The sequence below is a fragment of the Amphibalanus amphitrite genome, unplaced genomic scaffold, assembly GCF_019059575.1.
Source record: "Amphibalanus amphitrite isolate SeventyFive unplaced genomic scaffold, NRLGWU_Aamphi_draft 000519F_arrow, whole genome shotgun sequence".
Classification (NCBI taxonomy): domain Eukaryota; kingdom Metazoa; phylum Arthropoda; class Thecostraca; order Balanomorpha; family Balanidae; genus Amphibalanus; species Amphibalanus amphitrite.
The window spans coordinates 434,385-460,492 of NW_024882013.1; the positions used below are offsets into that span (position 1 = coordinate 434,385).

General features: G+C 48.3%; 1 protein-coding gene across 1 annotated transcript in view; it reads right to left on the reverse strand.

Moving 5' to 3' along the window:
• LOC122393157 overlaps nucleotides 1–26,108 on the reverse strand; it is a 37,609-nt gene that overhangs the window by 3,300 nt on the left and 8,201 nt on the right. The window lies entirely within an intron of this gene.

The window sequence follows — 26,108 nt, forward strand, 5'->3', positions numbered from 1 at the left end:
GTCTAACCTTCGTCGTTGTACTGCTCTCTCTGACCACAGGCCTATGTGGCAGATAGAAAGTCGGGTACGGACTAACTAGCTCCTCTGCAGGAACCTCGACAACAATCCCTGCGTCCTCCATCTCACGGAGAGCGGCATTGTACCTCTCTCGCAGGTCGGGTTCCTTGTCCAGTTTACGAACCAGTCCAGACAAGCGCGCCTCAGCTGCCTCTCGGTTGTCCATGAGGTCGGAGGCGGCACCCTCCTTCCACGGCAGCTTCACCTCGTACCGGCCATCCACCATGCGCACAGAGTCGTCAAAGTCAGTCAGGACCGTCGAATCAGTGCTTTCATCCTGACTAATACCTATACCCTCGAGAGACCACAGATTCCTCACCACTGACTCATACAGATCCCCCAGTGTGAGCAGTTGGCAGCCCACTGTACAGCCGCTTCCCTGCACCAGACCCGACAGAACCCACCCGAACACGCTCAGCTGGGCCACAAGCCCCCCAGCGTTCTGCACTCGACCTGGAACTGTCAGTGCCCAGAACTGATCCAAACCTATCAGTATGTCCACAGACACCTGGCGGTCAGAGCCATAGCTGTCCGCCAGCTCCAAACCACTGAAGAATTCCAGTACATGAAGGGGGACCCTCGGTCGCTGTAGCGGCGCACACAAAATGGGAACCTCCATCGCGGTCACCTGGTGCATGGCAGAACCAGTAGTCATTGCCCCTGTCAGCCTAAGTTCGTACACATCACGGCTACAGGCACCAGATTTTCCACCCCCAAACGCCACATAAGAACTATCTTGGGAACCCACCCACTTGGCTCCTACTTTCCGCACTAGGGATGAGCTCACATAGCTCTTGTCCGAGCCACTGTCAAAAAGAACAGTGGCCTCCACAGGCCCATTGGAGCCGTGTACCACCACACGTGCTGTGGGCAGCACGGTACACTCCTTCCCCAGGACACATGACAGAGAGGCTCCTATCGCCACTGCATCCTTTGCCCCCACACTGTCAACTTGAGCCTTATCACAGTTCACAGAGGTAGTGACACCATGTTCTCTGAAGCACACAAGTTTATGATGCCTCCCTTGGCACACTGAACACCGAGCAGAACAAGTTTTGGCAACATGACCTCTTTTCAAGCAAATGAAACAAAGGCCAGCGGCCTTTATCCGCTGATGGCGGTCACTCACGGTCATTGAGTCCATGCTGGAACACTTCCCTGCTGGGTGTGGTCCTGCACAGAAGCCGCAGCTCTCGGCCACAGCCTGAAGAGCAGCTGCTGACGGCTGGCGTCTCTTGAAGCGCTGCAGCCTCTGCTCCTTTTGAGATGGTCCAGCGTCCGGACCAGCCAGAGCTCCAGACCGCTCACGGCGGTCCACCTCCTTCGACAGGAACTCCAGCAGGTAGCTGAGGTCAGCCTCCTTTCCTGCTCCTTCTCTTGCCCACTCAAGTCGAACACCAGCAGGCAGCTTGGACAAGATCAGTGGGGTGAGGAACAGTCCATACTTGTCCCCACCATAACCAAGTCCTTCGAGACTGCGGACATGCACTAGCAGCTTATCCTGCAGCCTTCTCAGGTCAGAACAGTCAGCACTTCCAAATGCCAAGAGACTTTGAACATGTGCAAACACTATCTGTTCTGTTCTTCCGAATCGTGCTTTCAGAAGCTCACAGGCAACTGAATAATTTGCACTGGTCAGGGGTAAGCCTTCGATACATCGCTTGGCATCACCAGATAGCAGAGATCTCAGGTACGTTAGCTTTGATATCTCAGGGAGATCAGAGTTGTGCACAGAAGCCGTGAATGACTCCCAAAACTCAGGCCAAGAAGTCACATTACCTGAGAATCTGGGAAGATCCAGTTTCGGCAGCTTGATACACTGGCTCAGCTGAGAGCAATCACTCTGCGGTGGTGCAGCTTGGCCCAATCCAGTCAGACGTAGGCGGGCCGCTCTGTCTTTCACCGCCACACAGCTGTCTCTGAACTCACCAGCAGCTACAATGTCATCTTGCAACTCTGCCTCACCGAGTTCGAGCTCAACTGCCTCCTGCGCTGCGTCCCAACTGTCAAGCCTCTTTTGAAGCTCACTCACTGCTCGCTCGACAACAAACAAATCTGGCTCCTTGTCATCCAGCAAGCTCTGGAGCTTGGTAACCTCCCTCTGTAGCCAGCTCCTACAAGAGGCTCTGGAGCGTTTGAGCTTGACGAGGTCCGCCATAATCAGTCACAAAAAAATCAACAAAACGAACGATCTTCGGCAGTTCAATGATCTTTCCCGGGTTTCGGCACCATGTAATGAATTCAACACACACAACGATCTTCTCTTGCTTTCCCTTCTATTCCGTTCAAACCGAGTTCAAACGAGAACGAACGAGCGAATAACGAAATAGGCAACGAGACTCGTGCCAGGGAACGAATGAAGCGAATGATTACTTATGCGGCGCACAGCGAAGCTTCTCGAGACTTTACGACACGAGGCGAGGCTACGATCAGCTGATCGCCCGCGCACCGCACACTGCGACGAGCGCACTTAGTACTTAGCGCCCGCCCGACGGGGAAATAATTAACAACAGAAGCAGCACATTTCTGAAAGTAATAAATTGCTTCTTTCAACCCCATGTCAGTATGTCCTTGTTCTCTGCGTATTCACTGCCCATATATGTAATATGTATGCATACAGTCTGAGGGTCTTGTCAAGAATGTTCGTATACCTATGTCTTATCTTCTACCCACAAATAAGCATACGTGCACTAGTTGCTACCTATTCCCAGTACCCCGCGACCCAGCGCACAGAACAAGACAGCTGCGTAGTGTGTGTACTGTGTAGCACCGGAAGGTAGTTCCCTCGCCGCCAGTCATTTAGGTACAGTTCCGCCGATAGCGTCCCGCTTTAGTACGAAGCCAGGAGGCACTTCGGCCATTTGGTCGCCCCGTGACCGTAACCCACATCCCGGCAGCGCCGCCGGCGCCCGGCGACACTCAGCGAAACAGAAAGTGGCGTCTGCCGCCGGCCAGCACCGGCCGCTTTCGCTTTCCGCCGCGCGCCGCGACCGAAAGAGAAACTGCCGGCCGTCGCGCCACATGGCCGCCGCCGTCGCGCCGCGCCGCGTTGGCCGCCGCCGCCGATCGTGACGCGGCGGCGGGCAGGTCGGTGGCAGTCGTGAGACGCGGATTATTGTGATCGGCCGATGGGCCAGACGGCGGCAGGAAAACAAAAACAATGCGTGGTGCGATAGGAGAGAGTTACGTCATTGCTGACCGCATAGTTCCTAGTGACGTATAGCTTACTCCAGAAGTCGACCCAGACACTCTGATAATGGCTTCCTCGTGCATTAGATGTGGTAACGCGGTGGAGCCAAAAAGCGAATGTACACGGAATGGGAGCGCGAGGCGTGACTCAATTAAAAATAGCAGACACCGCAGATCAGCGTGAATCAGTGTATTTCCTGACAACCTAAAAATAGCTAACTAGCATACCTTGTAGATTATAGAGGAACTGCAAATGAGAATGATGCGAAGAAGAGAGGGCGCGCTAGGCTGTAAGCAGAAACATGTCGGCAAGGCAATGCTCGCTCTCCTGTTCAAATGGTACGACCGATGTACGACGATTTCCCCATGTATTAAACAATAGTAGGGGCAGTAACCAGGTAGGAAGTGCAGCTCGCTCCCAGGGAGTTTTCTCTTCATCTGAATAGCTCATCAGCAATGTGCAACACAAAGTCTATACTATGCTCAAGAAAAAGTCATTTCAAGACCACGGACAAGGTCCGACAGCTTGTCGGCTCGACATGTGTAGTAACCGGGATTGCCGGGGTTGCTGGGGTGCAGTTCAGGAGCGATAACCATGTTCCGGCATATCTGACGGTCACACTTTGGGTGACGTTCGGGATGGTATCCATAAGCATCCCCAGAGTCACTTGTTCTCGTCGGCCGGGGTGAATAACCAGTCACACACCTGCTAGAAAGGACATTGACGGACGACCACTAAATAGAAGAAGCCGCACAGCGTCGCCTGCCTTGTACGGACAACATCGGAGACGGTGCGAGAGGTTGGGTCAGCACGGGAATGAGTGACCCGCGTCTTCACATCGTGACGCTGCGTCGTGCCGTGGCGAGGTGAGCAGTGACGCTGGTGACGCTAGAGATGATGATGTTACCGTGATGGGTGCAGAGCGCTGCAGTGACACAAAAAGCGACGTCGACGTTACTTTGACGAGGTGACTGCTGCAGTTCAGTGGATTGAAGTGACGTCGGTGCTGTATTCACCAGCTGGTAGTTCAGTTGGTGCCACCTTGTCTATGATTCTGGTGCTGGTGACGAGTTGATGGTGATGCCGTTCCTGCCGTGACGTGGCGCTGGTGCCGCCGTGACGACGAAAATGGCGTTGTTGACGTCTCGGAGCTGGTCTATTAACCGTGGAAGCCGCAGTCTTTGTATCTTCCCGGCGGCAGCGGCACTGCGAACGTCCGATGGCCCAAGATAACACCAGTCGCCCCGTGCTGCGGTCCGTTTGAAGACGCAAAAACGACGGCTTCCTCCTCAAAGGTGCCGTGTTTTCTGTAAATGCCGACGTTGTGCACTGTGGGCCTGGTAGAATAAACCTCGGTTGCAATAAGCATTAAGCATCTTATCATGTTTTGGTCATTTTATGGCAAGACTTCAAGCGAAGTAAAACTCCGAAATACAAATTCAATAATATCTATAAATGTCAGATTATCCATTTAGCAGATGTGATGTTTTTTCGCCGATGTTTTTACCATTAGAGAAAAGCTGCAGATTGCACAGTTCTCTCCAGCGGTTTGCGGCTTGTGTTGGTGTCCATATTCCCATTCAGCAGCACCGATGGTGCACACAGTCGCACGGCCTCAAAGCGTCATAAATTACAGAACCAGCTTGTCAACTGCAACCAATTCGTCGAAGCGCCGTTCCGAAGGCCCGCCCACCTGCCAAACTACCTCAACGTGTTCCCACAACGTTTTCATCATGGCGAGTCGTGTCCGGTCCCCAGCAAAAACTGGGCAGCTCTCAGCACGATGAGGCCGCCCGAAATTCTCACTAGCCGCTAATCTGTGTTTGATCTGTGCTGCTGCTCGGGTACACTCCGAGTCCGGCCGCTGCGGGCCCGCGGGCGCTGCGCGGCGGCCTCCACTGCACCCGCCCACGCACGAAGACATGAGCCGCATACCGGGCGGTCGGGTCGGCCGGCGCCGGCGGCCACTCTGATCCGCTGATGATCCGCTGACAGCCCACTGAACCGAGAGCTGGACCGCTCGGCCCGCACTGCGGTCAGCACGGGGATTTTTCTTATAGCGGCCGCGGGCTGGGGGCGGAGATCTAGCACAACATGGAGAGGATGGAGCCGTGCTTATCTCCGCGCTAAGCGGATGACCACGTGCCTAGAACGCATGGGATCGGCCAGCTCAGGACTGTAAGGAGGCTGGACTATGGTGTGAGTCTGGCTGAAGCTGAACCTCAACCCCAAGAGCAGTTGCATATAATTTGCAGACATTTTTAACCTAGTAGACATAACGATTACCCGTATTCAGTCAAATTTATTGCATGCTTCACACCGCAACATTTGCCACGACTCTCAATACCGTGCCAACTGTGTTTCCATCCCGATGTCAGTTACATGCCAGAATATTACCAGAACTCTAACTAATGGGCTGACTAGCAAGTGTTATCAGTTGAAAAGGTGAGCGGTAGCCGCCACCCAAAGCCGGCACTTTGCTAGAAGAGTATCGAAAAATCGCCGAGTTGTTGCCCTTTCGTGCAAACGGCCGTCTTGAGATCGGCGTTCTACAAAGATATCGGCGAGCATCGTGATGTGTTGTTATTTGTTAGAAGACCAAAAGTATATCACCGTGGTGCGATAGGCATGCCAGAACTACTGCTACTGAAAAGATGCAATCCATCCGCATCGCTTACATAGACAGTCGGGAAAAAAACTTGTGGGATGGTTGTGAATCATGTAGTCTTGTGTCCGGTTCCCTGATGTGTGTACCCGGTTGTGTTTGAATTTCAAAGCATGCGGAATGAAGCAGATTTTGTTGAGTGCATGACGCACACTAGCGCTTATCTGTCGGCTATCGCCCCAAAGCTACAAAGAACAGTCGGTCCAGTGACATGAACATCTACCCACATCCTGATAGGTAAATTTTGTTCTAGTCCCCTATTCTAGGGTTGTCAAAAATTGTCACGAATATTCAAACGAAGATTGATACGCCTGCTACTTTTTATGCCTGTTAGTTTAACCTTGACTTTTTTATACTTTTGCAATTCTTTGTGACAATCTTAAAAAATCACTATTTCGACATTTCTCGATTATGTCCCCAGTACAGTTACTAAAACATGTAAAAAAAGAAAAAAACACCAATACAATACTTAGTAAAAGTGGATTGTAAAAAATGTAAGTAACTTTTGGTGAGTTATTAAACGAGCAGGCGAGCGCACCAAAGGGCGTCTTACTGAATAAATTCTCTCTAGTCAGTATTGCATATCTGACATAGGAGGAACGATCATCCCAAAAAGATAAGGCGGATACAATCGCGACTACTATCATACCACAATTCGTTCTTTCCTAAAACTATCCGAGAATGGAACCAACTTGATGTAAATTTAGCCGCAATAGAGACGCTTTCTGACTTCAAAGCGATGTTGTAATGTGTGTACTTGTAGTGTATAATGTTGTGTTCGATGTGTATTTGCAAGAGGAGACTCATGCTACGGCCAATCCAGACGAATCGAATTTAGTACGATCCGCCGACCATCACCAGGACCTACCAATGGTATTTGTGATGTTTTTCTATGAATACAAATGAAATGAATACATGTCACAAAAAGTATGCTAGAAACCATTTAGAGAGTGTTCGGTTGCCACGATGGCATTTACCAAGACTACCTAATATGGTTCTCAGTTCCACTTCCTCCTCCTAAGCTCCTGGGAGCAGTAGCGCGTCTAGTGCCCTCATCTCCATTTTTGATGCTACGGATTTCGCGATTTTTCCCCGCGAAGTTATTCATCCGCATCGTTCGTGTCGCGGCATCAGCGGCCGGATCGCCGCCCGGGCCACCGCGCCACCCCGCTCCCCGATCCGGGGCGCCGATTTCCGCTGAACTGACTTTGGGGGTAACGGTCCGGAGGAAGCCAGGGGAGCCGCCGGCACGGCACCCTCGTCTCGGTCGACCGCAGCCGCGTGCTGCAGGCGCTACTGTGCGGTGCGGCGTTTTTTGGACGGTAAAACATAGCGCCCAGCGCCACCGCACTGGAAATTTCCCCAAGAGCCCCGGCTCAAATGAGGGTCAATTTCGCTCGGTCAATTTCTAATTGCGCCCGCGATCTCCAGGAAAGAGCTCATAGGCTGTCCTTTTCCTGGTGTTTTGGCATTTCTCGAAAAGCTTAAGATATAGCTGTGCTGACATTCTATACGGCTGTGGTTATGTCATTTTGCGCTTTCGTGAGATTGTTTGCGTCCTGTAGGATGCAGCTCAAAGTGAAAGGTAAAGTTTAAGTGATGTATTCTGACAGAGACCCGACCCCGCGTTCGTGTGGCTGCCGTACGAATGATAAGCGTCTCGGAAGAACAACGCCACCAAATTTGTCGAGGTTACTTGCTTTCGAGATCTCACAACTAATTTCTAGAGTGGCACCATTTTTGTCATTTTAAAGCGGAATCTGTGGCCGGAAAAGTTTATGTGCCAGTTTATTAGCTCAAAAAAGCCAAGTCGGGAATAAACCCAGTAGCCCGTAAGCTGCAAGAACGCCTTTCTGATGGATTGACTATTTTCAGAAGTATTACAGTCGACGGAATATTTTCACCTTTACTCTGCTCAAAGTATTTAAATGTTCAATTAATGTAGCGGTTTTGAGGGCATCGAGTCAGTCGCAAACCTAATGACGCTGAAATTATATAATGGGAATGGAAATGCGTTTTTTATGAAAAATATTTCGTATTAGATTGATACGTAACCCGTACGTGGAGAATGTAGAATCACGGTGGAATAAGTTGAAGTTGTCAGTCCCTAATGCGGCAGATTGTTTTGCCATTCACAAAAAGGTCAGATTGTTACCCTTCAAGTTGCACTGGACACTGACTGGCATTATTAAAACTGATGATCTTTTTGCCGTACTGAGGCATTCCAATAATAATGCGTCATTAAGGAGGATAAATAGCAGAAAGAAGAACATTTAAAATTCTAAGCTAGGGAATATGTTACCGTAAACTAATTTATTCCATGATTTAAGCGGCAGCCAATACTTAATGTTGTGGTAAGAAACAGAAAGGTTAATTTCAGGAATCGTGAAAGCTGAAGGGAAACCAGGACATTGCAAAGGTCTAACGTCAGTTTCTTCGTATAAACAGGACCGCGGTTGGTGTTCCACCGTTACGAAATGAATCATTAGGTGTTCTCGAAAGGTGTGTTAATGTGCTAAGCTTCACATCAGTAACACTTAAAAACACAATCAATATTATTGGTTCTCAAGGGTCCAATACCAAGCAGAAAACTGTTGATGATTAAAAAAAAAGTTGCGTATGAGCCAAGTTTCATATTTGTAGAGGTCAGGAAAGTTAACTGCCCTAACTCGCTGCACGTAAAACTCTGTACGGTCCAAGAAAATATAGCGCATTACCAATTATGTTCTCAGTTTCATTTACACTTCTGCAAGAAGATTCAATTCTAGAAAGAGCAGCCTATCGATTTATTAAAGCGTATTTGTTTTGAATGTTACGCACGCTTAGTTGTTGGTTCCGTTTGTATGAAGTTCAGGTGAGTTACCAACTTATTATCAATTGGGAATACATGAACTGCTCGTTTTGCGCGACAAGAGATCCATTTATATCCCGGGCACTTGAAATACTTGCTCAATACGCTATACGCTCCCACGATCATTCGAATGATTGATATATTTATCTATTTTGGATCTTATGGGAGGCGCGTACGAGACGCCCTCGTGTCAGGTTATCCAAATTTCTGCCATTAACTAAAGCTTGATCAAATAAGACTCGAAGGACATCAATAAGTTTAGTGTATGAACTTTTGAATTGAATGATTTGCAGCACGATTGCCTAACTATTGCCTATGACTGACGACCTGAGATAGGTCGGATTTAGCCTCGACCTTTATCAGAGGTCAACAAAAACCGACTTCAAACAAAAACATATCATTCGACAGGGCTGCAAATGACAAACGCTCAGTAGATATTATAGGTACCAAAATGGGTGTTCTGTGACTATTTTCGCAATATATAGGCAATTTATCAAAAAGCAATCCATAATAGTTAACAAGATAGCGGAGAAGGTTCCAATCGTACATGGTCTAGCATGGCCTTGACCATAGTCGTCTATCAAAAATTGTCAATCACACATCTTATGGAAACATTCACATGCCGCTTGCCGCTGAAGGTCATTTGATGTTTTCATGATACATTTTATTCATCTTGATGCATCAATCAACTCTCCGAATAGGTATAAACTTTCTAGGATTGTGGGTGCCCCGAGTCCAGCGACCCCAAATGCAGGGTCGGTGACAAAGCAGCCATGTAAGCACCAAGTGGCCCGCCCTGTGCTGAACAGCTCACCCGGGGCGCAGGCATAGTGCAAAGCGTGCACGATTGCATCGGACCCAAACACGAAACTCATCGGCATTCAGCACATTAAAAGACAACAGGGGCGATCTAGGTCCTCAGGTGCAACCGACATCGCCGATGCAATATGTTTAGCGTGAGTCTGTTTTCATTTGGTCATTGTTTGCGGCGGTTTATACCTACCACTGGAACATATTGATCACGAATTATCATCTAGCCTTATTACGTCGTGACCTTTCCGAGGGTGACCGCTTTTGATCAGCATGAAGTTATCTGAACCGCAGAGAAACCATTGCAAAGTCGTCACGTTTTGGAAAGCATTCGCAGCATTGTGTAATCTGCAGCAGAGTACGTCACAGCGGTGCAGCTGAGAGTAGCCGCAACAGGGCTTTTTGCACCCTAATGCCCCATATTCCTGTTTTCTCGGAAGCCCAGAATCGTGTCTTAGCGGTGTGGGTACGAATCGCTCCGATGTCTCCTAACGGTCGCAAGGTTATCTATCGGCGACCAGCTCTTCGTGGAATCATTCTGGCGGCATGTTCATGGATAGCGGGGTGGGTGGAGATCAGCCAAATATCAACTGTCAGACAGCATGCAATTTGGAAGTCGCATTGCGAGGTTTTTCCCACTGTTCAAATAAAGCACGAGCAATTATCGCGTTCGTTTAAAAGTTGCGATGCGATAACTGCAAACTGCCCATCTTCGGCAACGATAATAATCAGCAGATTAGTACAAAAAAGGAATGGGGATTTATAATCTACAAAACGCCAGTCCTATTACAGATATTTATGACCAAGGAAGCCATTTAGCCTTGCATGACGTGTGGGACTCAGCGGAAAATTTTATGCAAAATGTCACTCTAGCACGAGCTTCGTCAATGTTCCTCCTGCATCGTCAGGCATGCTTTCATGCAAAAACCCAAGCTTCCCAAGAAAGGAGCATGAAGAGTAGCTAACTTACCATGCTAAAAAAAACTCAAAATTCTACTCATCTCTCCAACTAGGACTGCTATTTGTATGAAGGTACTGACGGAATTATCCCTCGCATGTGTGCGGCGTTTGCCAGCTTCTAATGTGTAGGGGGGGGGGGGTCGGTTGGACCCCCCCCCCCTTGCCGTTTGGCCCCTGATCGAGCTAGAGCTTCGCGGAAAAAAACGAGCGTGTTGCCCGTGACGAGAGGAAGCCGATGATACCCAATTTTAAGGTCCTAGGTCATTGGTTGACCTTCCAGGTCAGGTCAATGACCCAAAGTCGGGAAAATCGGGACCTATTAGAAAGTCGTAAAGTGTGGCTGCTAAGGGGTTTTTCGGGGTGCTGATCACGAATATCGTGTTAGTTTTGATCACAGATGATGTCTTTAAGCATTTAGGCCAGGTCGGGTCAGGTCAGGTCAGGTCAACCAGTAGGGGTTGTGACGGGTATTCGTAGTACGTGTCAACCGCCTCTGACAGCTTCATAACATGTTACGAAGGCACCAAAACTACTTCGTAAATGTTCAAATGGTTGCTAAATTCGAATTCAGCTCCAAAAACGAGCCTAGAAACATGCAAAACTCGAAAAAGTGAACCGAGGTCACCCGAGGTCACCAAAGGTCAATGACCTGACCTGACCTTCAGGTGACCTTGACACCCATTCTAATGCATGGAAGCAACATCAAATCACATGTTTGAACGTTTGAAACCACGAAAAGCTTGCAAACGCGCGGCTAATGCGAGCCGACATACATACGCGGAATCGCGATTCCGGCCAAACATGGTCTCGGAAAAGAGGTCACAGGTCAAAGGTCATTTGGGTCAGGGTCATGAAATTTTCAGGGTAGGTGTAAAATTGATCAATGAGAGCGTACTAAAAGTTTCGTCGCGATCGTTCGCTTTTTACGCGAGTTATTCGCGAAAAACCATGGGGGGGTCCATCCGACCCCCCCCCCCCCCTACACATGCGAGGGTTATATTCTGGCAATCAGATTATCTAACGACAAATGACCAAACAACGAAGACATTAATTGCAACTGTTGTTCCCATTGACCTATAATAAGTATAGACGAACCGGCCCCCGGTCAACAGACATGGTAGCCCAAATCTAGTCGGATATGAACATTCTTCTAAATCCATAGACTTTAATGTTAAATTGACTATATTTGAGAGGGTTTTATGAAGATACATGACCAGATACAGAAAAAAAGCGAGATGCTATCTTGTAGATTAAATCGTCGACTATCTGCGACTTTCGAAGTGTTTTTCAATCTGAGGTACGGAAATCGTGTTCCCAAGAGACTGAAAGTAGCCATGCTTTACATTAGACCCAATGGCAAAAATTCGGAATCTGACGAAATTGGCCATTTTTACGTCTGATTTATGAAAATTATAGACAGGATATATAAAAACCCGAGATGCTATCAGGTGGGAAATTTCATTGTCTATTTCCGCTTTTAAAAGTGTTTTTCGATCTGAGACCGGCAAATCGTGTTCCCAAGAGACTGAAAGTAACCCTGTTCTACAGCAAGACAATGGCAGATTTCTAATATTTGATGGAAGATATCTTAGGTGATAATAACCTTACTACTAATTGCAATGCTTCATTGGAAAGCTCAACACTGGCACTATCATCGGTCTTTGTATTGCTATTTCACAGAACAACAAGAAATAACGTTTTGAAGCCTCTGAATATTGACTTACTTTTCATCGACAGGCTCGATCCCCATTACCACCAGCAATTTTCCGGGAAGTCAGGATTTTGCAGATATTTAAGCAGAATTGCAGAGTTATGTTAATACTACGGCACTTAAATACCTACACATTTTAAGAAAACTGCTTTTTTCTTAGCATGAGTTAGGTCTCAGAAACAGCAACATGTGGATATAATGTGGAAAAATAAATGCAAATGATCGCGCAAGAGAGTATCCTTAGCTCCCTAGCAACCACCTAGCAACGTAAGGCAAAATAGTAAACAATTTCTGTTGATATCAGATACTCAGCCTTGGAAGCACACTAGAAGTTCACCATACTGGGCTTCATACTGAATTTTGCATACCAGAATGGGTGTTTCCAACTAAAATTATTTTTTTCGCGAAATTTATCTTTGTTGCCCTACTATTTTTCGTAAAACCGAGATATACAAACTTCATGATATCAAAAATAATATTGTGATAATGAAGACCGCCATATAAAACAAGATAATTGCTGAGAACATGCCTACTAAACTTGGTCCTACCCCTGTAGACGAACTACTCGCGTTTTTGCGGCGTTCCTCGTCGACCAAAGAAGGAAATTGTTTTCTAAAATTAAAGGGAGATAATGAGCTTTCTTTTTTCTTAAAGGTAGTGTGCCACCTTTGAAAGATTTCCCGTTTTATTTTTCCTAGGATAAGAAGCTTCTGTTTTTACCTAATATCGCAAAAAAAAATCAAAAATGGGCCTGGAATAGTGCCTTTTTCGCCTAAAAGTTTATCGGTTTTTAGATATGTATAACAACTGTAGTGGGCTCACCTGCAAACAGGCGTCGGGCAACAATCGCGAATGCGGCGCACTTGTGACAATAAGCAAAGGTCATTATAGTGTTACGACCATACGACGTACGGGAATGAGTTATCAGCTGTCTAATCGTAGACAACACAATGTCGAGCCTTAAACTGTAAGCCTGTATTGGTATTGTTTCTTAAATTTGGCTGTCGAACATTAAGTTGTGGTTTGAAATATGATTTTATGTAAAATAATTGATATGAAACAGCCGTCACTTAAGTTATGACCCCATTACACCACACGCAAGTGGCAGAAATGACAATGATCAGCTGACGCATTTTTCTTGGCCGAAGTCAGAGCGCGCGGCCCGACGCACCACGCGTATTTGGAAATTCCGACCTCGACGAGCATCAGAAGCCACCTAACAGGCGTGTTCGAAACCGCAGGAGATGATGATGAACGGGTTTATCGAAACTTGATTGGATGAGCCTATCGGTAATAGCGATTTTAGTGTGTGCATTTATTGTTCATAGTGGTGTGAAATGTGGTTGGGGTACGACCGACAACCCGTCGGGGCGAATTTCGCACTGGGGTACTCAAAATTTGAAGAATTTAAGACGTTTCCATAAGTTTTGAAGGTATGGATAAGTTCTAAAAATCCGGTTCTCCTTATCCGGGTCATTAACTCCATATGGTCCAGGAAAGCTGGCACACTACCTTTAAATAAAAATTACTCGACATCTTTACTATTTCTACTGTAGTTTCTATAAAATATGAAAATTTCCTAGCACATTTTCGTATGTGAAAAAGTTTTTATTTTTGCAAAAAAGAAGCAGTACTTGCAGTACTTGTAACACCCACCGAAATGCGTTGTCCTTCTCTATGAAAAAGTCGCAGTATATGGCGCTTTTGTTTCAAACAGCGACGCTTGGGTTTTTGTTTATGTTATCGCCTTGTCGTTGCTTGGTTGTAAGGATTCTAATTTGAATTAGAGTTAATTCGGTTTAGAATTAATTAGATTCTAATTCGGGGGTACATAGTGCCTACTCTTCTTTGTTTCCAAGTATTGTTTTGCGCCACAAATGAACGGCATGCGCCAGAAACGCAGCCAAATCTTGCGATTGCGACTACGAAATTCATTATTTTGGCCTCAGAGCCTGAAGCGAAAAATACAAGCATATTTATTTCAAAAAGACTTCAGGTTTGTCGAACGGTGTTATGAGAATTTTGATAACAGTACTGCATAAGTTTTTCAGTGATGCCGCAAAAGTGTTGTATCTATCTTCTTTTATTGTGCAGTCGGCGGGACCGATTCAAAATTGAGTCGTTGCTACTAAAATAGCAGCATATGGCGACAGATGATGAACAGGAAAAATAGTTGCGTAAATTTAGACATAAACCACCCCCAAACCATGAATATCTTTTGAAGGCACTATAGACGACCATTAACTAACTAGATGTGATGAAGATCAAATGTAATGAATACGCTCATTTTACAAAATTACATGCAAGTACCAAAAAGTGATGTAAGTACTTATTCAACGGTCATTTTCAGCGCTCCCCGCTAACGTGACTTCAAGTTGAGATATTTGCGGCAAGGTACCGAATTGAGCAAAATGGTTTTAATTTACATTATAACTTGTTGTGTTTTGTCAGAAAATGGTCCTAACTCAGATTTTGTGGAAAAAGGTCATAATCTCCCTTTAAAGCGCAGGATAAGGGCAATCCACTGAACTCTAATATATACCTGCTTAAAGGTTAGGGGCAATCCTAACCTTTAAGCACGGACGTAGAAATAAAAGTTTATTAAATATTTGACGTTAATTTATTCTAAAATGTGTAACATCACGCTCACATTTACTACAAAACATTTATTTAAACGTTTAAGGGTTGAAGTCAAGCCTCACGAAATCGTCTCCATGGTAACGGAATAAACAAAGTCCTCGGCATCATTTATTGTTGCCCGATTGTTGCCGCATTGCAAATTGCGTAAGGTGTGTTGACAGTTCTGTGCATATTAAACAAGAAAAGATAGTTTGTCACCAATAAAGAGCACAAACAAATATCAAGCACATATTGCACGTGATAAGTGAATCATTTCAAGGCGATAAAATTGACTTACGTTATTACAGCAAGCATTTCAAGCGGTGTGATCTGAGATATTTGGTATTTATGTAATTAAAGCATTTGATTTCATTTTCTTTAAATTCAACCTGTTTATCTGCTAGAGCAGTGAGACACTGATAATTTTATCATAAATGGCTAGAGTCAAGAGAAGAAAAAACTGAGAGACACTTGCAAATGCAATCTTCACAAATGTTATAAGAAACGGTTTGTACGAGGTCTACCCAAGGTCTACCTAAGAAGGCACAGGCCTATGTTCCTGTTGCTGAAAGGCTTCTGAAGTGTGCTGAAATTCATCTGCCAACTGAACCAGACATAGCCCGACTTATGGCCAAGATTGGGCCAAGATATAAAGTAAAAAAGATTGACGAACCTCAGTTGTAAGTTGCTACTGCAATTAAACACGATGGAGGCTGGAGCCGTCAAGAAAACTGAATGGAAGCTCAGCAAGACTGCAGCAGTCGAAATGCCTACTATGTGTGACCTGCTAATGACTGGCTTAATTATTTCTTAGTGGCTCAACATAAGTGCTCAAGAGCAGAAGGCCCCCCATTTACTTGTGTGTGCGCTGATTTGTGGAACGTGGAACGTGTCGAAAACCAGAATTCGTGAACTTTTGGTGATCATCAGACACCAGTGACCTTTAGCGATGACCTGATCGAAAAATCGTCTAGATGATTCTCAAAGTCCTTGTAGCGAGCTACCTACTGCCTTTTCCGCATTTTATACCTTTCTTCCTTTGCGAGATAATATGGCGTGGACAAATACGTCGGCCCCCTCCTCCCATCACTATGGCGAAGCTGACTGAAAGGCCCACTCGGGCGCGGGTTAAAGAGGCTCATGGGTGAATGAAATGATGCATAATTTTGTGCACTCAGATTGGTATGAGTACCTATATCGCCACTCATCCCACAGTCTCTACTACCATGAACATTATTTTCATGTATTCATAGTTCATATGATTTGACGATGCTTTGATGATGTCATGAATGTTACTGCTGAGCTTCATCTTAAATACACAATACATAATGTTATATCAACTAACAAACTGTCTTAATCGAATTCGCAATCATGAAGAGAAACGCGCATGAGACCTGCAAAACTACGTGATAGTGAAAGTGGCCCCGCTCGTATGCACGTGCAAACAAAACCCAAATGGACTTGAGCATGGCACCCTTTTAAACGGTCACTACCGGTGTACCAAATTTGAGCGCAATCTCCCCAGCCGTTCTTGAGTTGTGGAAGCGACCCCTCGCGAGTGCGCACGTGCAAGCTGGACCCAAACTGACTTGTGCACGGCACCCTGCTAAACGGTCCCTAACGGCGTACCAAATTTGAGCACAATCTGCCCAGCCACTCTCGAGATGTGGAAGTGACCCCTGCACGTGCGCACGTGCAAGCTGGACCCAAACTGACTTGTGCACGGCACATCTGTCAAACGGTCCCTAACGACGTACCAAATTTGAGCGTAATCGGCCCAGCCGTTCTCGAGATCTGGAAGCGTACCCTGCGCGTGCGCACAGCAGCAGCACCCAAACCGTGACACGTGGAAATGCATTAACATTTGCATGTCCACCGACATGCCAAGTTTCAGCTCAATCAACCCAGTCGTTGTAAAGTTATTGTTGATCGAACAAATATGTCACCACTTAGTTGGCACGTGGCGCGTGCCGTGCCCCTCACCCTATGACTTTGTGCTATGTTCAAGTGATTAAGCTTGGACGCTTCTACATTGTAGACGCAGTCTCGTTTCGTTCCGTCGTGTTATTTTCGAGAAAGAAGTTGATGAACTTTCGCGTTTTTCCCATAGACAAAGCATTGTGTCATTAGTTCGTGCCCTTACACGTACGGTGGCGCTAGTGTCGCTCAGCGGGAACGGCCTTCAGGCGCTGATTAAGCCAGTGTAGTCTTACAACAACCATTGACCTATACTTATTATAGGTCAATGGTTGTTCCAATTTACACTCCTCAATGAAAAATCAAGCAGAGGAAAACCGAACACATGGAGAGCATGAGAGGGCTCGTGGATTTGAAATTTCTTCGACTCCCACTTTTGCCATTTAATTACACTCCTGTTTTATACTGTTGTGTAAGTGCATACTAAGCAAGGCCATATATAGTAGGTAGCGACACTGAGCGATTTGTTTACAGCCAGCTTCGATCCCGGTGACGCAAATGTGTCGTCACGAGACAAAACAATATGGCCACCTCTAATGAGAACCAAGTGCAATAAGTTCCCGGATGTAGACAGCACTGACGTCACCGGGATCGAAACCGACGATATCAGTACTGGACCTATGGCGAAGCAAAGTAGTGACATCCCCCTGATACTAAGATGTTGTAGCTTTCGGGGAGTAGGGGGACGGACTGTACTGTTCAGTAGTACTCATAATACAACAGTAAGACCAAGGCCATATAACCAGGTATGGTCATCAGGCTTTTTTTACCGTCCCCCTACCGGGCCCGAATGACGTCACTGGGATGGTAACTCGCCGGCCGCCGTCCGTAGCCATTATGGAGGACGGACGTTTAAATACGTTTTCAGCGGATTTTAGTGCAGTTTTGATGTCCGATGCAAGGCAGAACGGTGTGATGTTTCCTCAGTGAAGCAAATCAGGACCAGCTGTTACTCGAACCAAAGATTTGGCGACATTATTGGGATCGGACCGAGCCAACGTGCGCCCCGCCGGATATCCGGCCAGCACATCGGCGGCTCTCTCGTGAAAATCGCCATAGTTTTGCGCGAGGCTTCGGAGTCAATGGATTTCTGGTGACTGACTCCAACCGCGACTTCCAAAAACCAACTCCGACTCCGACTCCGGGCTGGGTAATCAACTCCTACCGACTCTAACTCCGACTCCGCAGCCCTGCCAGATCTGCGGAGCGGCCAGGGCTGCGGAGTCGGAGTCGGAGTCGATGTTAGACACCCGAGCCGGAGTCGGAGTCGGAGTCACCGAAAATATGTCGACTCCGCAGCTCTGCTAGGCCTGCGGAGTCGGAGTCGGGAGTTGGAGTCGGTCGGAGTCGACAATTCTGCCCGGAGTCGGAGTCGGAGTCGGAGTCGCCGAAAATCCATCGACTCCGCAGCCCTGGCGGAGCCGATGGATTTTCGGTGACCCCGACTCCGACTCGGTTTCCAAAATCGACTCCGAGTCCGGTCAGAACTGTCGACCCTGACTCAGACTCCGCAGCCCTGGTTTTGCGTCTATTTCGCCCCATAATTAAGAGAGGTTGTGTGAACTGCACAAACCGAAATTGTACCGTAACACAAGTATATGTACACATTCCAAACTTCTGACTGGAACGAACCAAATGCGTACACAATATACCGGTTTATGTCATACCATAAATCGTAGTTATAAAAAACCATTTTGGACAGATTGGTAGAGGACAAATAAGGCACAAGCCTAATCTCTTGCGACTTGAGTAGGTACAATAAAATGCTCCGAACTGTCGGAAAGTTGTACAAGATGTCGCCTCTCCAAACACAATGTGCCGATTGACTCCGCGACAGCTAGGAACCGGGCAACATAACACGTGAAACAGAGCGGTGGCACCTCAGCACAGGCTCCCCAAGCTCGTCAAGGCGGCGAAAAAGGTCCGGCAAGTCGGTAACAGGTTCACCACGGCAGCGACAGGTCAGGCAGGTCGGCAGCAGATTCACCAGGGCGGTGGCAGGTGCGACAGGTCGGCAGCAGGTTTACCAGGGCGGCGACAGGTCTGGCAGGGCGACGACGGACCTGTTTCACCAGGGCGGCAGCGTAGACGCGGCGGCAGGCCCGCTGGGGTGGCAGCAGGTCCCAGGGCGGTCGCAGGCTCACCAGGGCGGCGACAGGTCCGGCAGGGCGACGGCAGTTTCACCAGGGCGGAAGCGTAGACGCGGCGGCAGGTCCGCCGGGGTGGCAGCAGGTCCAGGGCGGCGACAGGTTCGGCAGGGCGACGGCAGTTTCACCAGGGCGGAAGCGTAGACGCGGCGGCAGGTCCGCCGGGGTGGCAGCAGGTCCAGGGCGGCCGCAGGCTCACCAGGGCGGCGACAGGTTCGGCAGGGCGACGGCAGGTCGGCCTCAGCAGCAGGCAGTCAGCACTAGCAGATTCTCGGGGCAGCCCTGGTTGAGGTGGGATGTCATCAGAAACTGCACGTCTGGGTGCCGGTGTCGGATGTCGTACAGACCACGCAGCGAGGCTTTACTGCGCAGCACGCCCTGCTGGCAGCGCAGGAGTGTCGGCAGCCCAGCGGGTGCTTTCGGGTCGCCTTCCTCAACTTCCTTTCGGAAACTGGCGCTCGCCACTCAGGGACTCGGGCGACGTCTCCAAAGCTGGGAGACAGATGATGAAGTCGATATGATGTGATTTTATACCCTCAGCTCGGTGCCAGTCATTGTGTTGTTATGTGCAGGTAGCCACTCCTCGCCGTCCTGCACGCCAGAGGACCAGCCCCGTACCTGCAAAACACATTACCAAGTTTATTAACACAATGCAACATGAAAAAATTGACTAGGCGATGGGAAGCAAAAATAATCAATGCCCAAAGGTGCCTTTTCTTCGATTGCCTTTTCTATGTGCTGATATGAAGCCTCAAAACATGTACCTATTTTATATTTATGCATTGATTGCAGACCTGACTCAGAATTCAGGTGAAACAAGCAAATAACACAATTTTTCATTAATATTTTGAATTTGGGTCTGGCATTACTGTTCCATGTACAGGTGCGTCTGCGTATAAAATCATATGAAGCAAGTGCATTAGGTTAATAGTCTCAACAAATAGAAATTAGTAGTAGCACAGGTGGTATAAATAGAAACCAATATATAGACATTAGACAAGGATGAGCTTGTTTAGTTAGCAAATGTCAATTACATAACATTTACATAAACAAAAATGGGATTTTCAGCAATAAGCATGTCAGAAATCCTTTTAAATTCAAAATTTGCATCCAAAATTTGAAAGTTTAGATACAGATTATAAAATCTGGCAACAACTAATATTGAAAAGAAGTAACAATGAGCTTCAACTTTGCACAAAAGATGTGCCAAAATTTTGGTGAGAAATCACTTGCGCTGAATTTTGAGACCCGAAAGCCCCTGGGCCCTGACGCATCTGACAGTGTGTGAATTTTTCCAGTCTGGGAGGTAAGCATAGATTGATTTATTTGATACTATTTAATTTGACAAATAAGTTTTATTTTCACAAAGCATTATATTTATAGAAGCTAGCCACTTCCGAAACACTTTACAACTATTCCATCTCCATTCTCCTTCTCATTATGTTTTCAACAATGCTAAGGCATTTTACAACTTAATATGAGTTTATCATGCTCCCTTTGAAAGCCAAAAATGACAAAAAAAAATGTGAAACCGGGTTGAACTGAAACGTGGCTGATCTGCCTATGTTACCAATACTCATGCTTATACAGTTGAATTAATTGAATACCTGAGCTGAACTGCTGAAGCTGGTCATTCTTCATGATCTCTGAGACGACAAGTGTGTGAATGCCACTCATGTGTATGCTTTTCCGATCTTCAAACACATAAAAAGTGATATTATTATCAAATAAACAATATTCAAACTCCGTATAACAATACACGCGCAACGGCTGGAAAACACTGCGCCGGTGCGCCAGAATTGACAGCATCGCCTGAATCTCAGCGACCAATCAGCTTTCGACCATCCCAGTGACGTCACATTGGCAGCATTTGGTAGCAATTTTCCTCCTATGGCCCGGTAAAGGGACGGACCCCCCCTGAGTAAGACCCTTTAGGGGGCGGAGGGGGGGGGGGGATAAACGAGCGAGCGCGAGTGTGAGCCTTGCACGTGCGCTGATGCGGGGGGTTCTTCCAACTAATTTGTGTGCGGTACCGTGGTTACCGGTCTCTAGCGGTGTGCCAAATTTGAGCGCAATCAGCCCAGCCATTCTCGAGATGTAAAAGCGGCACCCTGCACGGGCGCACGTGCAAATTGGATACCAACTTATTTTGTCCGGCACCCTACCCACCGATACCTCACCGTGTACCAAATTTGAGCGCCATCTACCCAGCCGTTCGCGAAATCTGGAAGCGACTCCTGCACGTGCGCACGTGCAGTAGCACCCCAACCATCACGAACGGAAATGCACTGCCCTGTGCGGTCTGCACACATGCCAAGTTTCAGCGCGATCACCCCACTAATTGCCGACTTATTGTAATGGAAACAAGCTTGACACTTCTTCATTTTGCACGTGGCACGTGCAGTGCCATTCACTCAAACGCATATCGAAAGTAGTGCTTGGTAGAAGGGATGCAGCTACCCTACAAAAATACCGCAAGTCAATCAGTCCAGCGGTTGCTGAGATATTGCCTATATAGGCCTCTCAAAAGCGCTACTTCAGCAGAATAACTTGAATACCCTTAACATTTCTCGTGTAAACATTCCTGCCACCAAACGTACTGACTCATTACAAAACGCATCACTACAAAAAAGGAGAGCTCACGGTGACCTTTACGTAACAAAAAACGTCCTACACACAAGATATGTATCAGGCAACGGATACACGCCTTGGAGTCAAAATTTCCTGAGGCGCGTGAGTTCATCGCGGGGATTACTGGCGCGCTGCAGTCCTGGGGCAGTTTCCGTTAGTCACGCCGACCTGTCCCGTGCTCTACAATGTAGTAGGCACGCGACGCGGCCAGAGCGTGCCACTCCCGACCGTACCTCCATCGTCCAGCGCTGCATCCGGCTCGACTAAGCTCGGTTCATGGAAGCAGCGTTTACACCGCGCGTGGATCCCGCCCAGCGGTGGGGACCCGTGACCGTTGTGGACGCCCACTGACGGAAAACGGTTCACCACCGGGACGGGTCCAGCCTGCGGTCAGCACGTGTAGGAGGTGTGTGAACTGGGGAATACTGCACACGAGTTTCCCGCAGAGTAAGGATCATAGGCGCGGGAGCCGGGGGGGCAGTGGGGGCAGCTTGCCCCCCCAACTCTGGGGCCGTGGGGGCGGTGCCCCCACAGCTTTGAGACGGAATACCACACTTTTTTTTGCAAATGTTTTCTTTTTTTGTTGAAAAAGCCGAGGGGTGAAAAATAAGTGGCCTAAAACCGGTGAGAAAACTAGATTTGGGGGTACCCTAGGTTAATCTCTATTATGGTGTGCCCCCCCAGTCGGAAAGTAGTTCCCGCGCCCCTGGTAAGGATAAATGGAGAGCCACTCATCCCACGCGTTACGAAGGTACCAGCATACTGAAGGCTGGAACACAGTTTACACGCGTGCAAATCGCGTCTCGTTCCTTCCATTGAAATACATGACATACCAATAATTTTCCCTCCCAGCTCGCAGTTCTACGCGGTGCGATTTTTGTCACTCCAATGACAGGAGTGAGACGCAATTTGTAGGCATGGAGGATATTTTCCCGGCCTTCACGTTTCCAATATAAGATATAATATTTTCCTTGTTTACTATGAAAATATAATTGTTTTGCTAAGCCGAGCTATTTTTGACAAGTCACACCCGATATGCCGATCACCTCAGATATTTCGTATATCTAGCCATAGACAACATGAGTCATGAGTAACATGAATAGCATATGTCATGACTGAAACCTTTCAAAAGTATCCAGGATGCGAATTTTTCTTGCGTAGTTGTATTATCTTTAATAATCACCTCCTTTGGCCCATTATAAAAAGCGCTCATGGAGCTGGGTACTATAACTTTCAATTTTAGTGCATTCATTGTTTTCCTTATTTTAATTGTTTTAGAAGAAATCGAGCAGGTAGAAGAGTAAAATATGTGTTATTAATAATTCTTAAGTAAAATAATTCTTAAGCCTGCATTCTGACTGCCGTTACACCTAGCCATTTTTTGTCATTAACCAGCACTTGGCAGAGGACAGCCAGTGCAGCCAGAAGCGGGCAGGTGTCGGTCCGTCGGCCAAACCCAGGAGCTGCTGAGCCACTCTGCGGCGCCGCCCACATCCGGCCCGTCCGCGCCGTCCGTGCCAGCTCCGGCTGCAGACGGCAAACACCACCACCGGGCCCGACCGCCGGAGTTTTACGCATTCTCCTGAGATGCTCAGCCACATCCGGAGTCATTTTTAGCGCGGCGGACGCCATTATTTCGAAGCGGTCGGCGGCTGCAGCATGGGCTGTGATGTGTGTAGCGGTGGGTTCAGACCAGACAGCGAGCCTGCACCGACACAGGGGGTGGCCGTCCCCCGGCCCCGCCTCTGAGATGGATGGCGGGAGCGGTGAAGCCATGGTCACGTGGCGGTCCAGGGGCGTCGTTTTGTATAGGCCTGGTAGGGCCCGAGCCCTACCAATGTTTATTTGGGCCCTACCAGTGTTCGCTGAGCTCTACCAATCTTTTGTCACTTATCAGTTGGTAAAAAATCAAAATAAACAGATAAGCAAATAAGCATATATGTACATTCGTCACAGATGTGTGTGGCCTGTGGGCCGTAGGAGCTGCTGTCGCGAACCCTTCGCAAGCCGGCAGGGGATTCTTAGGGAACGGCAAGGTGTCCTCACTCCTCAGGCCGGCAAAGGGTCTTCAGAGGCCGGCAGCACCTTCAGAAGTTCAGTGGGGTCCTTAGAGAACGGCACGGTACTCTGAACTCTCAGACTCCGGTGGGATCCTCAGAATTGCCGGTGTGGGCCACGCAAAAGTCACTGGTGGGTGTCCGTCAGATGCATATGTCGCCGGTGAGGGCCCTCTTAAGCGCCGTTTCGGGGCCCTCAGATACACTGGTTTGTGGCCATCACAGATATGCGTGGGACCCTTAGAGCTGCTGAGCTGAGTGCTGGTGCGGGCCCTTCATAGGACGACAAGGGGACCTCAGAGGTCGGTGGTGCCTTTAGGAGCGCCGAGGGGGTCCCTTTAGACCGGAATAGTATTCTCAGACGCCACTGGGACCCTCAAGAGTCACCAGTGTGGACTCAGTGGAGCCGTCAGAGTCGCTGGTGTAGGGCCTTAGGAGCCTCTGATGAAGACCCTCAGAACTGGGGGAGAAGGGGCCTCAGAAACGCCGGCGTGGGCGCTCAGAAACGCCGGTGTGGGCTATCAGAGGCACTCCTCACAGTTATTGGGGCCCTAAGAGAATTGGTGTTGGACCATCACAGGCGGGCATACAGCTCGTAGAGCTGGCTCCTAATAGGCCGGTAAGGGCCCTCAGAGGCCACCAATAGGCCCTCAGAGCCGAGGTCACCAATGCGCCCTCAGAGCCAAGGCCACCAATGGGCCCTCAGAGGCCAGCAAGAGATTCTCAGAGACCGTGAGGGGCAGGCTGGTAAGGGGCCCTTGGCGGCCTCTTAGGGCCTTAACTGGTGACAAGGGCTCTAAGAAGCCGGCGTGGGGCACTTACGAAGATCTTAACCCTCGCCGGACCTATTGGTTTTCTACATACGCGCCGGCCGAGGGGGGGGGGCGGGTACGACCCCCCCCCTCGCCGTTTCGCCCCTGGTGGAGCTAGCGCGTCGCGGAAAAAACGAGCGTGTGCGCCGTTACGAGACGCAGAGATTGGTACCCGATTTTAAGGTCCTAGGTCAACCGGTGACCTCTGAGGTCAGGTCAAGTGCCCCAGGGTACGGTTCAGTTTTTGGTGAATAACTTCGCAAAAAACGGCCGCAGAGCCGCGATTTTGGCAGCATCGTGTTCGCCTTGCTCAGGCGCGTCGAATGGTATACTTTTTGTCCGGGTCAGGTCAACTTGGGGTGTTGACCTCAGGTCAAGGTCAGGTCAGCACCCCCAGGTCACGAAGTTGGTCGAAAGAGGTCATGTCGCATGTCATTCGATTCGGCAGGTCTTCCTGAGTCCATTGGTGGCTTTCTCGACTCGCTAGCTCAATTTGATCGGGAGTTATTGACGAAAAACTAATATGACCTTGATGACGTCATAAATGACGTCACGGAAGGTCAACATTGCAAAAGTGACGCATCGAACCTTGCAAGGAGTGCATCAAATCATGATTCTGTGTGCTTGAGATAGTTGGAGATCGTTCCCGGCGCCAGAATAGCAGTTTTCATTTTTCCCCATTGACTTATAATGGTGAGGTCACGAAAATGACCTGACCTCATATGACCTTTAGGAAAAATCCGAGATATACAAGTTGTGAGACTCATAATGGATACTAGATCCTGCAAGTTTCATTTCCCTGTGGCATCTCCTCTGGCAGTGAGGGCGTTGCGAAGTTGCGACATCTGAAGACCGTGCAGAGGTTCACTTATGACGTCATAGGTCAGTGACCTGACCTGACCCAAAAATGCGGTTGGTGTCAAAAGATGCGGCTTGGATCAAAGGTCAGGTATGCCAAGTTTCAGCTCTCTATCGCCAGCGTGTTCGGAGCTATCGCGAAAAAACCCTATGGGGGGGCGGCACCCGCCCCCCCTCGGCCGGCGAGGGTTAATACGCCACTTAGGGGCCCATGAGATGCTCTGATGAGCCCTGTGGGGTCCCTTTGAGACGAAATATGGCCAGCGTGGACCCTCAGCGGCCGATTGACGCCGCAGGGACCCGAAGGGCCCCCTGGACCCGATGGGAGGGGCACGCGCCCCCTGTGCCCCCCCCCCCCCACTTGGCTACGCCACTGGAATCTATCATGCTATGTTTAAGATCTCTGCAAGATGTATCCCCCGTTTGCTGACACTGCAGAGAAAAGGCAAGCTCGAAAGGAGGCTTAGCGGGGTGTTTGGCCCCTTATCGAATATCTAGAAGATATTTATCATTGACTTGTCACCGTAAAGGAATTGTGGGCGTCACACGTTGACACTAAGGGACACCGTGCCGAGTTGCGCAAGTGGAAGCACAGTGCACACCGAGTAACGGCCACCAAATGAGTGGTACGAGTTGAAGTTAGTCGGCAAAGTGATAGTGGTTACATTTTGGTATGCCGACGGGGCTCTGCTTGTCAACTTTCTAAAACAGGGGCGCACAATTGATGATGTGCGTCCATTCGATAGACATCGAGGAGAGGCTA